This window comes from Manis javanica, chromosome 1, assembly GCF_040802235.1.
Source record: "Manis javanica isolate MJ-LG chromosome 1, MJ_LKY, whole genome shotgun sequence".
Taxonomy (NCBI): Eukaryota; Metazoa; Chordata; class Mammalia; order Pholidota; family Manidae; genus Manis; species Manis javanica.
The window spans coordinates 179,186,135-179,206,599 of record NC_133156.1 but is presented as its reverse complement, the minus strand read 5'-3'; the positions used below and the strand labels follow the sequence as shown (position 1 = coordinate 179,206,599).

General features: G+C 44.5%; 1 long non-coding RNA gene across 1 annotated transcript; it reads right to left on the bottom strand.

Annotated features, from left to right (window-relative positions):
- Nucleotides 1-1,837: 1,837 nt before the first annotated feature.
- Nucleotides 1,838-11,580, bottom strand: LOC118974095 (uncharacterized). The gene is made up of 2 exons (XR_005063675.2): nt 11,040-11,580; nt 1,838-4,306 (listed from the first exon to the last, which is right to left on the bottom strand). It is a non-coding gene; the product is annotated as an uncharacterized lncRNA (long non-coding RNA).
- Between the last annotated feature and the right edge of the window lie 8,885 nt (nt 11,581-20,465).

Below are 20,465 nucleotides of genomic sequence, written 5' to 3'. Positions count from 1 at the left end.
TTGAAAACTGACTAGGATATGAATATGTAAATTACCTTCAAAGATAATTGATACATGCAGCTCATAAGTCAGGATAGGGCCTTTGGGGAAATTCTAGCAGACAATAGTGTCTCAGAGACAAATTTGAAGATAGATTTTTTTTTTACACTGTCTGGGTTTCTTCCTTTTACTTACCCTCTTTAGCTTATGCAAATAGTCTAGAACAACTATGGCTAGATGAGAATATTTACATGAATGAGGCAAACCCTCCAGTCTTCTTCTGTTCTCTCTTGCTTGAGAGAAGCATTTAATATTTCAGAAATATCTGACTGAAAAAGACATAAATCAGGTAGGATGACATCTGAGCTTTGGACTTGAGGTAGCTGACAGACCTCACATGACAACCTGTTTTACTCCAGATTCTTAGAAAGGATAATCCACTCTGGAAAACAAGAAGATATACTCTCAGTGGACCAGAAATCAGGGGAAAAAAATCATGAAAACAGAATACAAATGGGATTGGATCAAAGAAGAAAAACAAACCTAAAGGTACTCAGGAGAGGGCAGCTACCAAAGGGGAGGCAAAGACAGGGCAGAGCTCACCAGGAGGGCAGAAAAGGAGGCCCTGCACCCCTGACAGGGTTATTATCTAAGCTTCCTAGGAAGAGCCACCAGGTATGTGGAATCCTTCCCCTCCTTCCTTCTTTCCATCCTCCCATCCATTTCCCCTACTTGGATCGGTCCTCTTGATTCAAGCAGCAAACAACAGAGCTGTCTGTGCTTTGAGATGAGCAGCAAGCACATATACCTGAACAGAGAAGCAGCCTTTTACCTTGGACAACTCAAAACCCTTGCAAGAAAGAAAAGCTGTCCTGCCTAAGTGTCTGACTATCAAGGTAACACTCCTGGGAGTAGTTTACTCCTCTAGGCTCGCATTATGCACATGAGACAGTCCTGCACAGCAGCATACATCACCTCTCTCTCCTACCTCTCATCCTATCCTAGGCAGGCTTGCAAGCAGTTAATGCATGCACAGCAGTTAACAAGGAAAAACAACTACAGAGGATTGCTCACAATCACAAATCATTAAACCTCTGAGGAAAGCTAACACCATTAAAAAGACACCAAACTCAAGGAATAGAAGAACTTGACTAATGAAAAACACATGTAATGAGGCAACCAAAAAACCACTGAGTTAAAAGAGAAAATAATTTTCTGAGAAAATATTCAGAAAATAATTTGCAATGACTATGAAAGAAAAAGGAAGAGTATGCAGAATATATAAAGAACTCCAATGAATCAGCAGGAAAGATACAACAATCCAATAAGAAAATGAGAAAATATTCCAAAGAAGCAATTTATGGAAATAAAAATATAAAAATACTTTTATCTCACTATTAATTAGAGATGCAAATTAACATAAAATACATTTTTGCCTTTGAGATAAAATGTCTTCATCTAAAATGATAGCAAAAATAGGGTGAGATGGCTGCTCTTATGTAATGACCCTGCCACTTTAAGGGAGACTGAAGAGTATCTATTAAAATGAAAGTTCCAGATCCTTTGAGAAAGCCATTCCATTTTTGTATATCAAGTCTAGGGAAACATTCATATATATGCACAAAGTCATAAAAACAAAGATATTTGTGGCCACAATACTTATAATAAAAATATTGGAAACCATATTAAGGTCTTTAAATGGGGAAATTGTTAAGTAAACTATGGTATACCCATATTATAGAAAACATCCATATATAGAAATGAGATTTCTGTATACTGATAGGGAAAACTCTCTAAGGTATGTTATTAAGTGAAGAAAACAATTTTCAAACAATACATACAATAAATTCTACATATGTAAAAAAATCAAAATAAAAATACTATAATTTTATAGGTACATACATGCACGTAAATTTGTATACAAAAATTACACACATATAATTAGTAACAGCAATCCACCATGGGGAGGAGAATGGAAAATGGAAGGTGGCAAAAACAATTGTAGTATCATTTGCATATTGAATATTTATTAACAGATCATAAACACATATTACTTGATTAACATGTTAAAGCTTCCAAATTCAGAAACCAAATTCAAATATAGATCAAGTAGGGAAATACTTAGTTTTTTGTAAAGTGACAAATCCTACTACCCAGGATACCTCAAAGCATTGGTGACTATTTTTGCAAAGATGAAAGAAAGCAGTCACTCAGGCTGTGTTCTCCTCCTAAGGGAAAGAGGTGCCATCAAGGACAAGTCACAGCTGCACAGATGAAGCACCATGTGCTACAGGAGACGATGCTGCACTTCCTCCCTTTGAATACCGGGCTCTCAAATTCTCTGCTTCAGAGCAGGGGGGAATTGACCTCTGAATATAAAGTCGTACTGTAGAGCACACCTTTGCTTCATGTAGGAAATCCACACTTTTTTCACTGACAGATTATCTCACACCACTCGCTTTTCAGAAGCCCTTTAAAATATAATAGCCCTTTAAAATAGCCCTTTAAAAAATAATATTCCACAAAGTATTTTATATATTTAAGCAACATTTTCTTTATTAGTTTATGCCCCAGCACTCCTAGTTATCAGAGTCCCATGTGATGAACAAACAAAGCCATTACCTTTCAATTGATAACATCTTGTTCGCAACACTTACTGACTATTCTAAGAATACTGACAGATTCCTGATAAGTTGACCAGGGGGAAAACTATTCATTCATGCAAAAATGGGAATAGAACTTTGGGATTAATAAATATTTAAAATGGAAAAACCTACACATTCAAACTGGTATGGAACATGCTCCTTCCCAGTAGACACATAGAGAGAGGAGGCTTCTGAATGATAAGCCTACCATCTCTGGCTCTATCAGTCAGGCTAGGCTAGTTTTTGCTACAATAGCAAACATTCTCCATATTTCAATGACTTAAAACAAAAGAAATTCCTTTCTCACTTATATTATATGTCTATTGTAGGTCAGCAAGGAGGTCTTGTACATTATTGTCATTCAGAAGTGCATGTTAATAGAACCACCATTGGGAACATTGTCATTTATGATGCAGATGGAAAAAGAATTCTGGAGGGTCTTGCACTTGTCATAAAATGTTCTGGCCCAGATGTGATACACATCACTTCTGTTCATTGGCTAGAGTTAATTATTTATATGGTTCCACTCAATCACAGGGGTTCAGGAAATGCAATCCTATTACATGCTGAGAAGAGGCAAGGCCCACAAATATTTGACAAAAAAACACTAATAACTAAGGGGTACATTCCTTTCATTTATACATATTAGCTTGGAGCCGAGGAGCATCACAGACATCTAGACTGAAGATCCCAAGTTAACACCAAGTTAAATGTAGGGTAAGTATGTTGAGGGCTTGGAAGTCCCAGGGTTGACTTAACCAGGGAGTAGATATAACTCATCCTGCCCAGGATCTTAACATAAATGGGAAAATTCCAGTAATGTCTAGTTTAGGATAATCTGTGAATGTAGGTGATACAGGGACATTTCTTCCATTTGCAAATGACTCATGATCAGTGGTTTCCAAAGCTGCCTGAGTATCAGAATCACCTGGGAAGCTTTAAAAAATAGAAGTGTCTGGGTCTCACTCCTAGGGATTCTAATTGAATACATGGCTGGAATGAGCCTCAGAAACCTCTGTACCTCGACCCCAGGCCCCAGGGATTTGGTAACTTTTGCTAAAGTCATCCAGTCCAACAGTGCTCACAGATAATGCACAGTCTTTCCAACTTCTCAGACCACTGAGACTGGTGAGTGGCCAGGGTGTCCCAGAAAGAACCACTGAGCACCAGAGCAGTAGAGTGGAAGCAGCACTGGTCCTTGTTCTGATCATCTACCATTGCATAGCAAACCATCCCAAAACTTAGTGGCTTAAAATAGCAACATCAGCGACACACATTTCAGTTGCTCATAAATCTGTGTTTTGGGCAGGGCTCTGCAGAGATGCCATTCTTGTTCCCTGGGTTTCCAGCAGGCCATACTTGACTGCAGCTGGAGCGTCCACTTTCCCGTCGGCCACAAAATGCTGACTGTCTGCAGGAGCTATTGACCAGCGATCCCCATTCCTCTCCATGTGTCTCTGTGGGGCTACTTGGGCTTCCTCACAGCATGGTATCTGGTTCCAAGGATCCATGTTCACAAAGCAGGAAGTGGAAGGGGCCAGTCTCTTAAGGTCCGAATCAAGAAACTGGCACAGTGTCACTTTGGCAGCTTTCACTCTTAATGGGAGATGTGTCCAAGAACCTGAAGCTGTCTTTAATCTGCCTTAGTCCTTGCTCTGCCCTTGGGGCCTCAGGCTTCTCACCTGTGAAATCAGAGTCAAATTGAATTATTTTGAGGGCCCTGCCATCCCCAAAGGCTATGAGTCACTGGTTCTGACGCATATTTGCTGACTAAGAAGCCCAGTCTGCAAGCCCATGACATTTGTAAGCCTGCATGTGGTGACAGCCAAACTCAGCCAACAGACATGCAGAGCTCACCTGGCAGCAGTGACCCTGAGAACCCAGGCTCCTCTGCATTTCCCACTAAACTCACTGCTATTTTTCTCCCCAAAGCCAAAATCCTATCACTTCTAGGAACCCGACAGCAGCTGCCCTGAGGGCTTCCTAACCATCCACATCACTCTTCACCTACCTTTTAGGCAATAAGTCATAAGCTAAACATGCAATGAGTGGGCAGGAAATTTCACTAACAGACTGACAAAGCTCACAAGTGCAGTGAAGGGCTTCAGTGAGTGGGCCCCAGCTCCCAAAAGTCTGAGTTCAAACACCCCATTACCACATTCTAGCTGTGAGACCTTGGGGAAAGGGACTTCATCAATTTAAATGTTATATTTCTGTTTTGAAATGGTAATATAAATAGCACTTTCCTCATAGCGGTGTTGCAAGTGTTACTTGAAATAATGCATATAAAGCACTTTTGCACAGAGCCTGATCCATAGCCAGCCTTTGTTAAACATAAGCCATTGTTTTTAAGTCATAATGCAATATTCACTCTGGCTATTGTTTGTCACGCAGTTTCTGGAGCCAAAGATAGGTCTTGATGGAGTAAGCAGGGATAGCCCAGGACTGCCAGTCTGCAGTAGGACTGGCCACTAGTCACTGGCCTCCCACCAGGGGAAAAGAAAAGCTGACTGCATCTCCCTCCTGCACACCCAGCACTAGGGCGGAAGTCCCATGTTAGCTGGGCGTCTCTGTTAGCCCTTTATTGATCCCAATGTGGACAAATGCCTCACATTTGAGACTACCCAGAGCCTAGAGATATTTGTTGAGTGTCTACGATGAGCTCCCCCAGATGTTGAGGTTACAGCAGTGAACAGACCAGCCAAGGACCCTGCCCTTATGTGGAGCATGTTCTGTTTTTCTACCCCTTTTGACAGTCACACCTCTCAGAGGCTCTTGACTGAGTCATTCTGGTCTGCTCTGAGCTTCAGTCTCATCTTCGAGAAACTGCAACTTTCTCTGATACTCAAAAGCTGGCTTTGCAGCCTCTCTTAGGGGTGAGTATATGGGATTAGAGGGGAAAGACTGGATATGCTCTGGCCAGCACTTTTGTGGCCATGTGGGAATATTTTGGTGATGCAGTAAATCACAGTTCCTTAGTGGTACTATAAAACTGCCAGCTCGCTTGTGAAGAAAGGCAAAGCACAAAAAGCCTGCCTTGTTTGCTTTATCAATGCTGCACTGTAGTGCTGAGTGTAGGGAGGTGGCTGCCGCAACAACATTTTGTAATGTCCCTGCTGACCTTCAGGAGATGGCTGCAGGACTCCAGTGCTTCCTGCAGGAGAAATGCCATGTAGAACATGGGGGAGTCAGAAGGGAAAGGGTCAGACACCCAGCGAGCTCTTGGCAAAAGATGGATGCCGGCTGGTTCAGTCTCAGCTATGCCCACAGAGTCCCTCATGGACATGCCACACTCTGGCCCTTCTTTCTCAGTCACCTCCTGTGTGGGAACCTCTACCCCCTGCATCTCCTTAACAATGATCTACTTCCCGTGACGGCCTCATGCTGTTGCCCCTTTGCTAGCAGATTCTAAATAAATACCTCTCCCCTGAGTCCTTACTCCCATCTATCCAGAGGCCTCCTGGACATCTCCATCCAAGGTTCCATGGCCTTTAAACTCAGTGTTATGGGTTGAATGGCACCCCTCAAAAAGATGTGTTGAAGTCCTAACCCCCAGTACCTGTGAGTGTGACCTAATCTGGAAAAAGGGTCTTTGTAGATATAAATAATATGACATCATCAGGGTGGGCCCTGATCCAATATGACTGGTGTCCTTATAAAAAGAGGAAAGTGCCATATGAAGACAGAGACATACAGAGAGCTCATGTGATAATTGTGGCAGAGACTTGAGGGACGCAGCTGTAAACCAAAGATACCAAGGATTGACGGCCACCACAGGAAGCTGGGGAGATGCTGGAAGAATGGATTCTTCCCTGCAGGTTTCAGAGGGAGCAGAAACCCTCTGCTGATACAGCAGCGGCTGACACCTTGATTACAGACCTTCAACCTCCAGAATCATGGGAGAATCAGTGTCTGTTGTTTTAAGCCGTGTAGTTCATGGAGAGTAGCAGCCCTGGGGAACGAATACACTCAACATGGCCCAACCGAGTTTGTTCTTTTCTACCTTTCTCAGGCTTGCTTCTCTTCTGGTATTTCTTGTTGTAATAAATGACACAAGGTGCCAAAGCAGAAATTGGAGAGGCTGCTTTTGGCTCTTTCCCCATCCCCACACCAGTCCATCAAGCACCGAGTCCTGTCACTGTGGCCTCCCGTGTACTTCACGGGTCTTCCTCCTCTGAGCCACCTCTCCCAGCAGGAGACTGCAGTGACCTCTGGCTGTTCTCCACACATGGCCAATCTCCCTTCATCTGCTATCATCTCTTGCCCCCACCCTCACCCATCCTTCACATTCTGCCAGTGGAATCTAAAATGCCTCATGTTACATGCCTGCTTAAAACTTTCCTCGGTAGTTCCCCCTCTAAGCTCTTAACTCAAGGGCATGGCCTGCAGGGACCTTCATGAATGATTTGGTTCCCACATAACTACCTCCATGTATCATCTTTCATATATTTCTGTACCCACCCTTGACCTTTATGCTCAAGCAATACTAAATCTCTTGAGTATTTCAGAATATGTCGTGCTCTTTCATGCCTTTGTGCCCTTGCAGGGGTTGGTCCTTGTGCCAGAAGCATCACTGCATCCTCTTATTTCCTGATAAATGACTGTTCATCCTTCATATTGTTGGTTAAGTGTTTCCTCACTGTGAACCTTGCAGACTTTCCCCAGGCAGTTTTGGGTAGCTCATGTTCCCTCTGTACTATAATGATAATTATCTTTTTGTATTATAACTAACTTTTCCCACAACTTGCTTCTGCACTTAATATACTAGCCTCTCTCCATGTGAGTATGTTGATACCTCTGGCCATTTGTTACAGCTATGTAATATCCCAGGGCGTGAAGGCACCCTGGTTATTCAACCATTTCATTGCTGGTGGGTAATTGTGCGTAGCTCAATGTTTTGTTATATATCTGTTATATACCCGTCTCTCTACCACACAATTTTGAGGGCATAGAGGGTATTTTCTTCTTTGTATGTCTAATGTTTGGCATTCATTCATTCTTTTCATTCTTCTTTCCTTTATTCATTCAACAAACATTTATTGCACTTAGCTCCTACAATGAGCTGGACAAGGCACTAGAGAAGTCAAGACACAAACGTTACCCCTGCCCTGTTGGTAATTACCATCCAGTAGGGGTAAAAGTAAGTAAACAGGTCATGACAGGGATTTACAAGGAGCTATAGGAATAGGTAGGTGGGTACTTTATTCAGCCTCCAAGATTCCCATGGGTGGTGAGGTCAAGATATGTGGCAGGGGCAGAGTGCTGTCTAGAAGGCTCCTGGTCTTGCCCAGAACAAAGGGAAAAGAGGCTTGTGCTGAATGCAGACACCGGATCCCAGGGGCTAAGTAACTGAAAGTCCATTAAAGATAGCAGACTGTATCCTGAGGGCCCAGTGAGGTAGAGAAATGTCTTAGGCACTTTGTCCTTTTTTTCCTTGAAAATTGCCTTTATCCAACTGCTTTTAATTTAAAAAGCAAAAAATGTGATTTCTGTAATAAGTGTAAAGGCCAAAGATACAGAAACAAGAAGTTAAAAGTCACTCACTCTTGTTCTGAAGCCCTGAGGTAACATGTTGTCAAGCCATGCTCCTCCAAGCTGGAATAAATACATGGCCACACAGGACAGGCATAGGGTTGGGTTTTACTTGCTTACTCAACTTTTTTACAAAAAGGTTGTATATCATGCTACACACATTTTTCCACAGCTTGCTTCTGCACTAATACATTAGCATCTCTCCACATGAATATGTTGATAAATCTAACTCTTTCTTATAGCTACATAGTATCCCAGGGCATGAAGGCACCGTGGTTAGTCAGTCATTTTATTGTGGATAGATAATTGTGCATCACCCAGTATTTGCCCCAGCAAAGACTGGCTCTGAAACACTCTTGTTCGTAGATTCTTAGGTGTCAGTGCTTTTACATCTACTGGAACAACTGCCTAAAATGGAGTTGCTGAGTCAATGGTATGCATTTTGAGCTTTAATAAGCATTGCCAGATTATTTTTCCCTGGAGGTTTCAGCAGCTCGCACTCCCGAGGTATCAAAGTGCTTGTCTCTCTATGTTCTCTTGAGCACATAATGTTACTGGTCTTTTAAATTTGGCCAGTCTGATGAATAAATAATTAAATTTGACTTTCTTTGACTAACCCTTCTCAGCTCTGCTTAAACCTCCATTTCCTCTTCTTATGAATTGCCTGTTCATATTTTTTCCTATATTCCTTTTGCCATTTATTACCAATTTATATGAGCTTTGGGTAAATTAAGGATAACATCCTTTCATACATGTCACAAATGTTTACCTGAGTCTATAAATTGTCCTTTGACTTTCCTTATGGTGGGTATTTTTTTCTTAAAATTTGAAAAAATATGAAGGAACATGTGTCCTTTTCTTTTTCCCTTCACAGTTTGTGGGATTTCTGTCATTATTAAAAATATCCCTCCTACTCCAAAAGTTGTATTTGGAAATTTGGAAAATGAATTTTCCACTAAATTTTCTTCAAATATTTTATGTATGTGTTTGTGTACTTAGTGTTAGATCTTTAACCCAAACCCGTCTGGGATTTATTGTTAGATATGATATGAGATGGTGTCTAGCTTGCTTTTTCCCCCAGATGGAGATCCAATCAGATCAACACCATTTCTTGAATCAATCATAATTTTCCCACTGAACCAAAGTGTCATCTTGATCAAATTTTAAGTATGTAAACATACTGCGTCCATTTCTGAAGTCTAGCCTACGCCATTGCACTATTTATTCATGTGCCAAAACACAGCTTAATATTTGGTAAGGCAGCTGTCCCTATTTTCTTTTTCAGAATTATCTGTCAGTCTACAAGTGCACTATCACAAGGCCCCACTCGAGTTACACTCTTTGACTAAATTCATGTGTGTTGCAAAGAGGATGTGGTTAAGCACCTCAGTGAGCCCTGAAGGCTGCACCAAGGATCAGCAAGTCATCACCAGCCTCAGGGGTTCTGGAGAGCAGGCACACAGGAAGTTTTCCAAGCACCGGGCCCTGCCTGCCAGCATACCCGAAAGACCCCCAAACTCTGGGCCCTGACTGCCAATTGCCCCTTCCCTCACGCCCCAGGGCTCACCTCACACAGACCCCAGAACAGCCTACCCCTGCTCTCCTCTGGGCACGCTGCCCCAGGCTGGCGGCCTGTCGGGGGCTTCCCTGGTGTTAGGGTTCCTGCGAGCTCTGCCCCAAAGGCTCAAAGAACCAAATCTGTGTGTCTGCTAATGGCCGCCCCTCTTTCTGCAGCTGCCCTTAGCCTCCCTGGGCCATGATGCTCTCAGTGCATCCCTGAAGTAGAATTACTCCAGCCTCCCCCTCACAGGCACCACTGACGGCCCCAGGAGGAGGACCAAGTCAGAAATGTGGTCTTACGGGTTAAGCTGTGTCCCCTAAAATCCGTATGTTGAAGTCTAACCCTCAGTACCTCAGAATGGGACCTCATTTGGAAATAGGATCATTGCAGATGTAATTAATTAAGTCACTAGAGTGGGCCCTCATCCAGTATGTGGGAAAACTTAGACACAGAGACATACACACACGTGCAGAGAGAATGCCATGTGAAGGGAAGGCAGGGGTTGGAGTGGTGCTTCTAAAAGCCAAGGACGTCCAGAGATCACCAGCACACCACCAGAAGCAGGAGAGAGGCCCAGAAAAGATTCTCCCTCGCAACCCCTGGAAGGCACCAATCCTGCCTACATCTCCATCCTGGAGCTCTAGCCTCCAGGACTCTGGGACCCACAGCCTGTGTCCTCCATTAAGGCGGCCCTAGCAAACTAACGCCTCCAGGCAGCCAAACAGAGCGGAAAGCAGGCGCCCTCCCACCTGAGGCCCTCTGTCTGATCTTCGCTGATGGGGGGAAGGGAGTCATATCACAGCAAGCTTCAAAATGTGTTTTTAGCCGCAGTGACACTGGCCTCAAGGGCCCTGGCTCTCATTTGGGATGGAGGCACTCAGGCCCCCCACTGCTGCCCACGGCCTGGACCCTTGGAAACTGCAGGCTGAAAGCGCTCACTTCCCATAGGGAGTGGGGCTCAGGAGGGGGAGTGCTGTGCCCCATTGTCAGGGCTTCAGCAGGAAACAAAGAGGTAAAAGCACGCTGGTGGCATGCTGAGGTTTCTGCGACTCATCGTCTGGTGCCTCCCCGCTCTATGGGCCCCCACCACGCTGGAACCCTCTCCCTCCGAAATGTGTGGAGATGACCAGCGGGCATTAATTAGAGCTGTGTCCATCCATTCCTCCTGCTGCCCCAGGGCCAAGCCCAGTGTGTGCTCAGTCTTTGTTCATTGGATGGATGCATGCACGGATGGATGAATGTGCGGGAACATGTCCAAGGAGACTCTTTGGGCTAAACTTTCTGTGGTACATGATTCAACAGAGCACCTGTGAAGTCATTACCTTGAAAAGCTTCTAGGAACTGAGTCAGTCACCTCGGTCCTGCAGATTCCTGTTCTGGCTGTGCAGCCCTGAGTTCTTTCTCATTCGCTCTGTGCTGGAAGCTTCCCAAGCACCAACTGTCACAGCAGGGCACCCAAGTTCCCTTCCATTAACGCTTCCTCCTGGCAGCTCTTTACAACAGCTTCAGACAAAGCAGGTTTAAACAGCCTCTGGCAAGTCTCCATGGAATTCACAACCAGCACTCCCCACCCCAAAGTCTACACAAGCTGCAGACAAAACATGGAGGGAAACTCTGTATTTAAAAATGGATCCTTTTTCCTGTTGCTTTCACAGCTTCTCTTTAAAAAAACACAAGCTTGTCTCAAAATAACTGTTTCCAGGAAGATCTGGGAAGAAAAAGCAAAACCAAATCCTGAGGCCTATGTGTCATTGTGTTCCAGAAACTTCCACAGATGGTAACTGTATAGGTGAGGGCAGTTGCCAGAGTGAGGGAGAGACGGCAGGAAGCACCAGGGACCTGAGAGCTGGAATTGGCTGAAGAAGTGCCCTGAACTCGGCTCAGATTGGCGCTTAGAGAGAACCCCACCACTCATTAACCAGCCCTAAAACCCGCTACGTGGAAAAGAAAAACAAATGAGCTCATTAAATTCAGAAGAAGGGAAGACCAGGAGGCATAGCCAAGGAAATTCCCAACAGCCAGTTAGAAACACAAGGGGGTGTTGGGCACCGTTAGAGTCATGGCCAGGAGCAGGGGCTGGCCCCCAGTGAGGCTGTCGAGTGCTGCCTGCCACCATGCGGCTCAGCTGTTTCCAGCTCTGCAGGCAGGCACCTGGAGGGGGAAGCGCTGCCCAGAGTGAGGGTGCCCGGAATGGTCCGTGGGGTTTACCAGTTCCAGTGGGCCAGGTGTTTGGTCAGACTGGTGGGGAAATCAGTTGGGACACAAACGGGAAGTTCCAGGACAATGATGAGTTCTTGGGAGTGTTCTGACTTCAACCAGATTGTGGTAACTGCCTGTGACAAATACAGCCTCAGGTTTGGCCTAATCAGACCTGTTCATCGTACTTCCTCGGTTCCTCCCCCGTTCACCACCTGCTCACTGAGGACCAAGCAGGCATGCGTGGGTGCCATGCTCCGTGGGCTGGGCCACTGGGCCTCTTGCTCAGGCTTCTCCCGCCACTCCCTCTCTCCAGGTTCCTGGCTCTTGGCCCAGCTTCACCCCCTGACCATGGCTCTCTTTGGTTTGCGGGTTCTACAGACTCCTTTCAGATCTCCTTGTTCTTGACTGGCTGGGGCTCTGAGAGTTCTTGGCACCTGCTTTTGTGTTGAGTCAGAAAGAGAACATTCCTCCCCCAACCCAGTGCAGCCCTAGGGCTAAACAAACCGTGAGCGTGCCTGGAATAATGCTGCACCTGGCGCTGGACAAGGACACTGGGGCTGGACAGGGCCACCTGGCGCTGGGCGGGGACACTGGGGACACCCGCGAAGGAGTGGCTAACTCCACTGTGTATTGGAGGAGCCATCAGGGAAGGAAAGCTTCCTTCTGCAGAGGAGACAGAGTTGCCCAAGGGGAGCAGGGTGGGGGTGAAGGTAAAGGGTAGTGAGGGCAAAGGCAAAGAGGATGCCCAGTTAACAAGAGACCCACCCAAGACCAAGGAAAAGAAGTAGTAGCATTTATTCTGTATCATTTGCTCCCACCCATTCTTTCTGCCAGACACTGTATGTAGGTCAGAATGGTTTCCACGGCTGACTTAGAGGCAAAGCTATCATTTGTCTAAACTTGAAATCTCACAAAGAACCCTGAAATACGGCAAGATCAATTCCCAACTACCTTCTCCTTTTAATCCTCTTCCAAGGTAGACATCATCCTTGAGAGGCAATATAGCACTATAGACAAAGAATGAGTTGTAGAGTCCTAGGATGTGTGTTTGAATCCCAACCCTACTAATAATTAGCTGTGTGACACTGGACTGGTTACTTAACTTCTCTGAACACTTTCCTCATCTGTAAAATGGAGTATTAGACTGGTCATGAGGATTAGAAATAACATATACAAAGTCCTTCTGCACAATGCTCGCGTATAGCCCGTGTTCAAAGACGGCAGCTATTGTTATCCCAGATTGTGGGAGCCTGCTCTCCTCAGTGTCTGGCTCCTACTCAGTAAGGGGGGACTCATGCACTGGCATGACATGCAGCATTCCATGACTTACGTCTCTGCAACAGAAACACTAGGCTCCTGACTGCATCACCATAGAGGTTACCTTTGCTCTTGGAAGCCTTAAAGATGACTTGCCATGCATGAACAAGCTCTTGGAATCTAAAGTCATTTCCTTAAGTCAGAGGGGTCAGATTGCTGCGTTGCTTTCAAACGTGCTCCCATGGGCCTGCTCTGAAGGTCAGGGCCACGGACTATTCCAGATCTTAATGCATGTTAGACACACTTTAACTCTGAGGCAGAGTAATTTACAAGCAGGGTGCTGGCGGTAGATTGAAAGATTACATCTGTAGTAATCTGCCTTTCTTTAGTGAGAGAAGTGCCAAGCTCTTGGCCTGAAGACTGACAGAAAAGCAGCTCAGCCTCCATGGGCTGCTAACCTGAGGTGGAGGAGAGGGGAGGGAAGAGATAGGTCATCCTGGGGTCCCCTAGGGAGTCACTGAGGGGACCTTTCTCAGAAGCCTAGATGGATGCCCGGGGAGGGGAGGGAAGGCGATAACAGCTGATTTTGTGTTCTGAGTTGAAAAAGAAGTCTCCGTGGGATTCTTCGGAGGCTGTGCTGCCCTGGGGCCCCAGGGACCAGCTGGCACCTGGACGGCGGCTGTGAAAGAAAACTGGCTGCGGAGCTCAGCTGAGCTGCAAGCTTGTGAGCTCCAGTGGGGGTCACCCCTGGCCGAGGTTACTGCTGAGGGAACGGGTTCATCCTCCCTCAGAACCTGAGCGGCTGTGCAGGACAGAGGCCCCTTTGTGGAAGGCTAGAGCCCACTCACCGGCGCCGCCGTGTGGCAGCGCCCGTCATCGGCGGACACCAAGGGTCCCAGTGCTCTCTGTCACACACGCTGGACCACCTCTCATCTTCTGGGATAGGTGAGAGGAACAACCTCAAGGGGATGCTGATTTCTGCAAAGTAGATGGAGGTAACTTGCCATGTGATTGGAAAGGTAAGAAACATGTGCCCACATTAGCGCCCTAAATTTGTGGAGCAGTCTTGACCACTTCCATAACTCTTACTGGCATTTAGTCCAGCCAGTAGCCTCACCTAAAAATCGATGACTTAACGACAATCCAAACGGAAAAGGACAAGGACTGCTTAACATTAGTTCCTGGGATGTTTCTGGATTCCTGACCCAAAGAATAGGCACAGCAGACCTGTTAGATGGGACTTTTCCTGCCTCAGTTTCTCCTGAAGCCAGGGCATGGTTGCATGTGAGCCAGCTCACAACATGCAGAATTCACAAATGAACTATGCTAGAGCTGGCTCTATGATCCTGGAGCCCTGTCCCTTCTTGGAGAGTGTACAGGGGTCTCTGAAGTATCTAGAGAGGAGAGAAGGGGGATGAGCTGTAAAAAGATTTCTTTGGAGGGCTGTCAAGTCTCCAAGGTTCAACTCAAATGTCAGCTGCTCTGTGAACTTCTCTGACCTCCTTAGACAGTTATGCCTACTCTCCTCGGACCTACACATATTGTCCTTACATGGGCACTTGTGGATTTGTCAACTGCCCCAGGAACTGTGACTGCAGCCCTCCCAGGGAAGGCCTGCTTGTCTCCCTTAGGGATCCTTGGTGCCTGTAAAGCTCCCAAACCAAAGGCAGCCCTCAACAAACGCCGAGAGGGTGGAGAAAAGAGGGAAAGAAGGAAAAAGCTGGCAAGATAAGTTGATTTCAAAGTCACACCCTGGGGGCTCTTTAAGTACACATGTCTCTGTTAGAACACAGAGAACCTTGTAGTTTCATTAAGGTAGAAGCGCACCACACTTGTGTGGATATATATTTCCTTTTCGAAGCAAGATTCGGTGACATGAAAATGTTCTATGGTTTTTCTCAAGGTTGTATTGCATTTCAGAATCTACCCCCACAATGAACTCATCCTCAGAAAAGTGAAAAGTCTAGTGTTCTCCTCTGTCCATCTGCCCTCAGTGGCCACCTCAGCAAGGCTCAGATTTCACTGCATACAACCCATGTCTACTTCTAAGGCTCCAAAGGGTACTTCTGCTTATTTGTTTTTCTTGCAAAGCACCTAGAATAGCTTTTGAAATTGCAGCTAAATCTAAGACAAATAACTTATGAGAAAGGCAAGGGTGAGTCACTGAATAATTATCACCTGACTTTTACCCAGTTGCCTTGTCTCAGCCACATTCTCCAGCTCAGCCTGGCATAGCTTAAGAATTGGTCAGTAAATGGCCCTAATGTCGATCAACAGATTATTAGCTGAATGAATTGTGGTGTAACCACAATATTTAACACTCTGCAAACATTAAAAATTATGCTGAAGGTCCATGTTTATTGACATGGGAGAATATTCCTGACATCTTGTTTGGTTGATGCATACATGGTTCCTTATGCAGAAAAATAGAATCTTGCAAAACACAATATTTTCCTTATGTCTGTAATTTTCAAAAATTTTAATAATTAACTCAAATTATTTGTGAAAAAGTAATAATTGTAAAAATTTAAGCTTAATGATCAAAGGAAAGATGAAATGTATGTATATTATAGTTAGTTTATTGTGGGTCACACTTACATGTGTTATTAGGCATTATATTACAAGGATGATTTTACAAAATCTGGAGAGGTAGATTCCCCCTGACAAAGTGCTGCTCCTATTTTAAGACTGAGCTCAGTTGCTGCACTTCTGGGGACTTTCTGCCCAAATCTGTATAAAATGCCATTTCTGAGTACCCCTCCAGTCCACTGGGAGCCATTACCCGCAGCAAGCACCTTCCAGTATCACAAAGGTTTTCTCAGAGCACACTCTGAGCCCTGGTGAGGGAGTGGATCCTGAAGCAGCTGGTCCTGGGTGTACCTGGAACGCTGACTGCATGAATGATGTAACACATGGATGTGTGGTATTGGGCAGGTCACTGTCCACTGCCCCTGTAATACCTCAGTATCCACATCATAAAATGGGGACCAATGTGCCTATCCCGAGGGTTGCTGTAAGGACTGAACCTTTGCTTTGAATACTGAAGAGTAAGATCGGCTTCAATGGTCCCCATCAGGAGGGCGCACTTGACCACCAGAATCCTGAGTCCACACCATGCCATCTCTTCTTCCAGCCCCTGCTCTTGGCAGTTTGCAAAGGAGACAGAAAGGTTAAGGTTACATTTAGTTTCAGGGTTAAGTTTACAGTGAGGATATGTTGATGGGTAGAGTTAATGATAGGATTTAAGATAAAGGTTGTGCTAGTTTAAGGCTAAAGGTTATGGTTAGGTGTGGGTGAAGATGAGGGTGAGGGCAAGGGGTAAGTGTACATGTAGGATTAGGTGTAGGGTTAGGTTTAGGAAGATGCTGTGATGAGGGATAGAGTTAGGGTTAGGACCTAAGCTGCTGCTGACCGTCAGAGTTAGGTTCAGAGTTACGGTTCTATGGGAGTGAGGGTGATGGTGAAGGTTAGCAGTTAGGCACAGGGCTAGGATTAGGGTTAGGGTTAAGGTCAGCATTAGGTGTAGGGTCAGGTTAAGGTTACAGCTGGAGTTAGGAATAGTGTTCAGCGATAGGATGAGGATTAGGATTTGGGTCACCGTTACGTGTGAGTGAAGGTGAGGGGTTAGGATTAGTGGCCAGGGTTAGGGTTAGGGGTTAGGTTTTGGATTAAGTATAGATGCAGATATGGTTATGATGAGAGTTAGGGTAGGGTTTCCTTTAAAAAGCCTCTTTGTTCTAGCAGTAAGGAAGTGGGGTGTGTGTTTTTCTTTAGTTGTGTTAAATGAGGATATGGTGGTCCTCATGCCTGCCCTCCTCTGAGGCATTCTCAACAGAGCCAAACCTCAGCCTTCTCGAGCCCCATTGACTGGGTTTGGAGACCTGGGGTCTCCCCATAGCTAGGATATGGTTTTGAGCAACACAACTGTTTTATTTTTATTTTTTGTATAGAAAGTCTTCTGAACTGATTTGTAAATCAGCACAACATTGTAAATAGAGTTTTATAACCATTCTGTGTCAAGTTAGGCTCACTATGTTTTTTTTTTAGGTATTAACTTCATACAGAAATAGTAATGATGCCTCACATTTACTTTGACTTTGCTACATTGCAGACACACTCAGAGTGTTTTACATATGTTTGCACATTAAATCTTCATAACAATTATAGGAGATGATGGCTATTATTACCCCCATTTTCCATATGAGGAAATTGAGTCCCTGAGAGCGTAAGTGAGGTGTTCAAAGTCACAAAGCACAACATATAAACCCTAGAACTGTGGCTGTGGAGCCCACATACTTGACACTACACTACAGCTGTCCAGACAATGCCACACAAACGGCATGTGTTGGGGAAACACAGTGGGTATGGACTGTGCATTCATTTCTTATTCCATTAAGAAATGAACACATGCATATTATAGAATATATTGAAAATAAAATAGAAAGAAAGAGGAACCCTAGATCCAACAACCAGTGTAAATACTCCTTATCTGCTCATAATGTCCAGTAGAATAATAGAACAGTTATGCATATCAGTAAAGCCATCAGTTGTTGTTTGTGTGATAATGAAGTAAATGTGGCAAGAAGGTTATTGTTGAAGAAAATATCTAAAATGTATATTCAAATTTTAACCAGACTCTGGTAAATAAGAATTGTGCATCTTGCCCTCCCAACTACAGGGTAGTCCTGGCCATGCTTGTATACACACTTATGATCATCTTTTAAAAGCCCTAAATCTCTCTCCTGTTCCCACTCTCCCTGGGCATGCTGAGAGTTCTCCTGCAGAGCCTGCACGAGGCATTTTTCTACCCGGCAGCTGCTGCTTCAAAATGCTCTCAAATATGAACAAGGGTTTACAAAGCTACTGGGAATATTCGAGGCATGGCAATCACTCCTCACCTTGCACTCAAAGCATGTTGGGTTCCCCAAGCTGCCATGCATTTGCTTTGCTCATTCATTCATTCATTCATTTATTGAATGTTTATTGAGTAGCTACATTGTACCAGGCCCTCAGCCCTCAGGAACCTGAGGTTTAATGGAAGAGACCGGCATTAAAAGGTGATACATTGATAATTGTAGGAAAACAAGGTGTGAACAACACTGTGTAGGAAGAGAATAGGCAATGGTGATTTCTCAGCCTCAGTCTTCGTGCTTGCAGGGGTGCTGATTCAGATGAGAAGGATAAGACATCAAGAATGAGGAATGAAATGGGGAAAGGATGAAAATTGTTGCAGACCAAAGCACAGCAAATATAATGTCCTAACACACTGTGGATTTAGAGACCATCTCTAGAGCCCCTGAGAAGGAAGAATGTGTCAAGAGATACATGTGAAACAACGTACAAGGGCAGGTGCCAGATCTAGGAGGTGTAGGGCCATGGATAGGACTTGGGATTTTTTTCCTAACTGCAGTAAGCAGTGAGGTATGTGAGTAAAGAAGGGATGTGAGCAAGGTTGTAACATGAGGGGGAAAGTGCCCTCCTGCCCTCAAGGAATTCACAATGGTATAATTGGATTATGAGCCCCAAAAATTTTAATTTAGCCTTGGGTAAGACGACCAGATGGCAGAGGTCACACTAATATTTTACTAGAGGGCTTGTGGAGATATAAGCATGAGGACCACTACTTTGAGAATTCCAAGTACTATTCTGGCTATTACCCTGCTCAGTTAAGATACAGGATATATTTATGTTCTGGGGAATGCAGGCACAGAGTGAGTAGAATACATTGGCCAAGTTGGGGAAAACTTTTCCTCAAGTTTCAATGGCTACAGGTGTTTCTTAATATCATATTTTGAGATTTATTTCTTCAATGTTTACTGGCAATCAAAAAGCTTCATGATTTGCTACATTTATTAATTTACTACAATCCATTTCTTTTTCACAATGTAACTCCTGGGAGAATATCCCGGGGCAAAATACCCTGGAAACTGAAATCAGTCAAAGGGAGACATAAAGTTTAAGAAACTGGTTTATTTCTTACAAGCAGCCATCTTGCGTCTCTCCAGACCTGGCTGCAGAAGAAGAGAGCTCTACCCAACCTCTCTGGTCCAGATAAGCCTTCACTTGTCCATGTAATTACCTATTGATATGGATATGCACTAAGGAAGGCGAGATTCTGGAAATTTTGCAATTTTACCCACACACAACAACTGCATGTTTGATATTTGACATTATCTTTGTCCGTCCTTTTAGTCCATGGGTTGGCAATCTACAGCCCGTGGGCCAAATCCAGTATGTCTCCTGCTCTTATATGGCCCATGCATGTTAACCATGTCTCCTCTGTTCTGTGTTCTGATATTCTGACACCTGGGGCCTTGCTGACACTGGAGGAACTCGGTTAGCCAATTCCTAGAGATAGAAAACAAATGAGCGTACTTTTCAAATATGAACCCATCTGTTCAGAGCCTGAAGCCCTAATCACCTCCTTGGCCACTATCCACCTGCCTAAATCACACCACAGCCAGGTACCAGATAACCCCATGCTCAAGAGCCCCCTGAAATTACTCAAACTAGCCAATCCTAAGCCTGCTTACCCTGGCTCACCCATTCCTTCCTATAGAAAACACAGTGAATGCCTGTGCCCACAATTTCCCCTTCTTCCTCCTGACTGACCCTGGTGCCCTCTGTGGCATGGTGTGCCCTCCCCTTTTCAGCACTATGAGGGACAAACTGTCTTTTTTATGTCAATCATCTGATGTGTAGGCCTTACTAGATCTCAGAGTTGCTATTGATACAGTATGTTTTAAAACACCACTAGTTAAAAAATGGCTTTTAAATCCTATATGGCCAGAAAAAATCAGAAGAATAACATTTTATGACACATGAAAATTATATGAAATTCACATATTTTTGGAACCGAGCCATAGCCATTCCTTTATGCTGTGCCTCCTTTTGCCCTACCGTGGCAGAGCTGAGTTGGGACAGAGACCTTATAGCCCTATTATTCACTATCTTCACAGACATAGTTTGCTCAACTCTGCCATAACCTATAGTTATTTTATTTGCTCATTTAAGCTGTAAATTTGTATAAATTTACTTATTGTTCTCTATGTACTTTGCAGATCCCCTGAGAGTCAGAAAGATTTGGAATCTCTGGGTATAACTTTCTTCTTAGGTTCTACCCCAAATAATTGAGCCTCCAGTGTTTGATTTTTTTAAAAAATCATCCTCAATAAGAAAAACATTTTAAACTGTGACTCAGGACACCCACGTAGATAATAGAAACAAATTTCACAAACCATTACTCATCCTTATAACATGTGGACCACTTTGATGGTTCCTGTTCTCTTCTC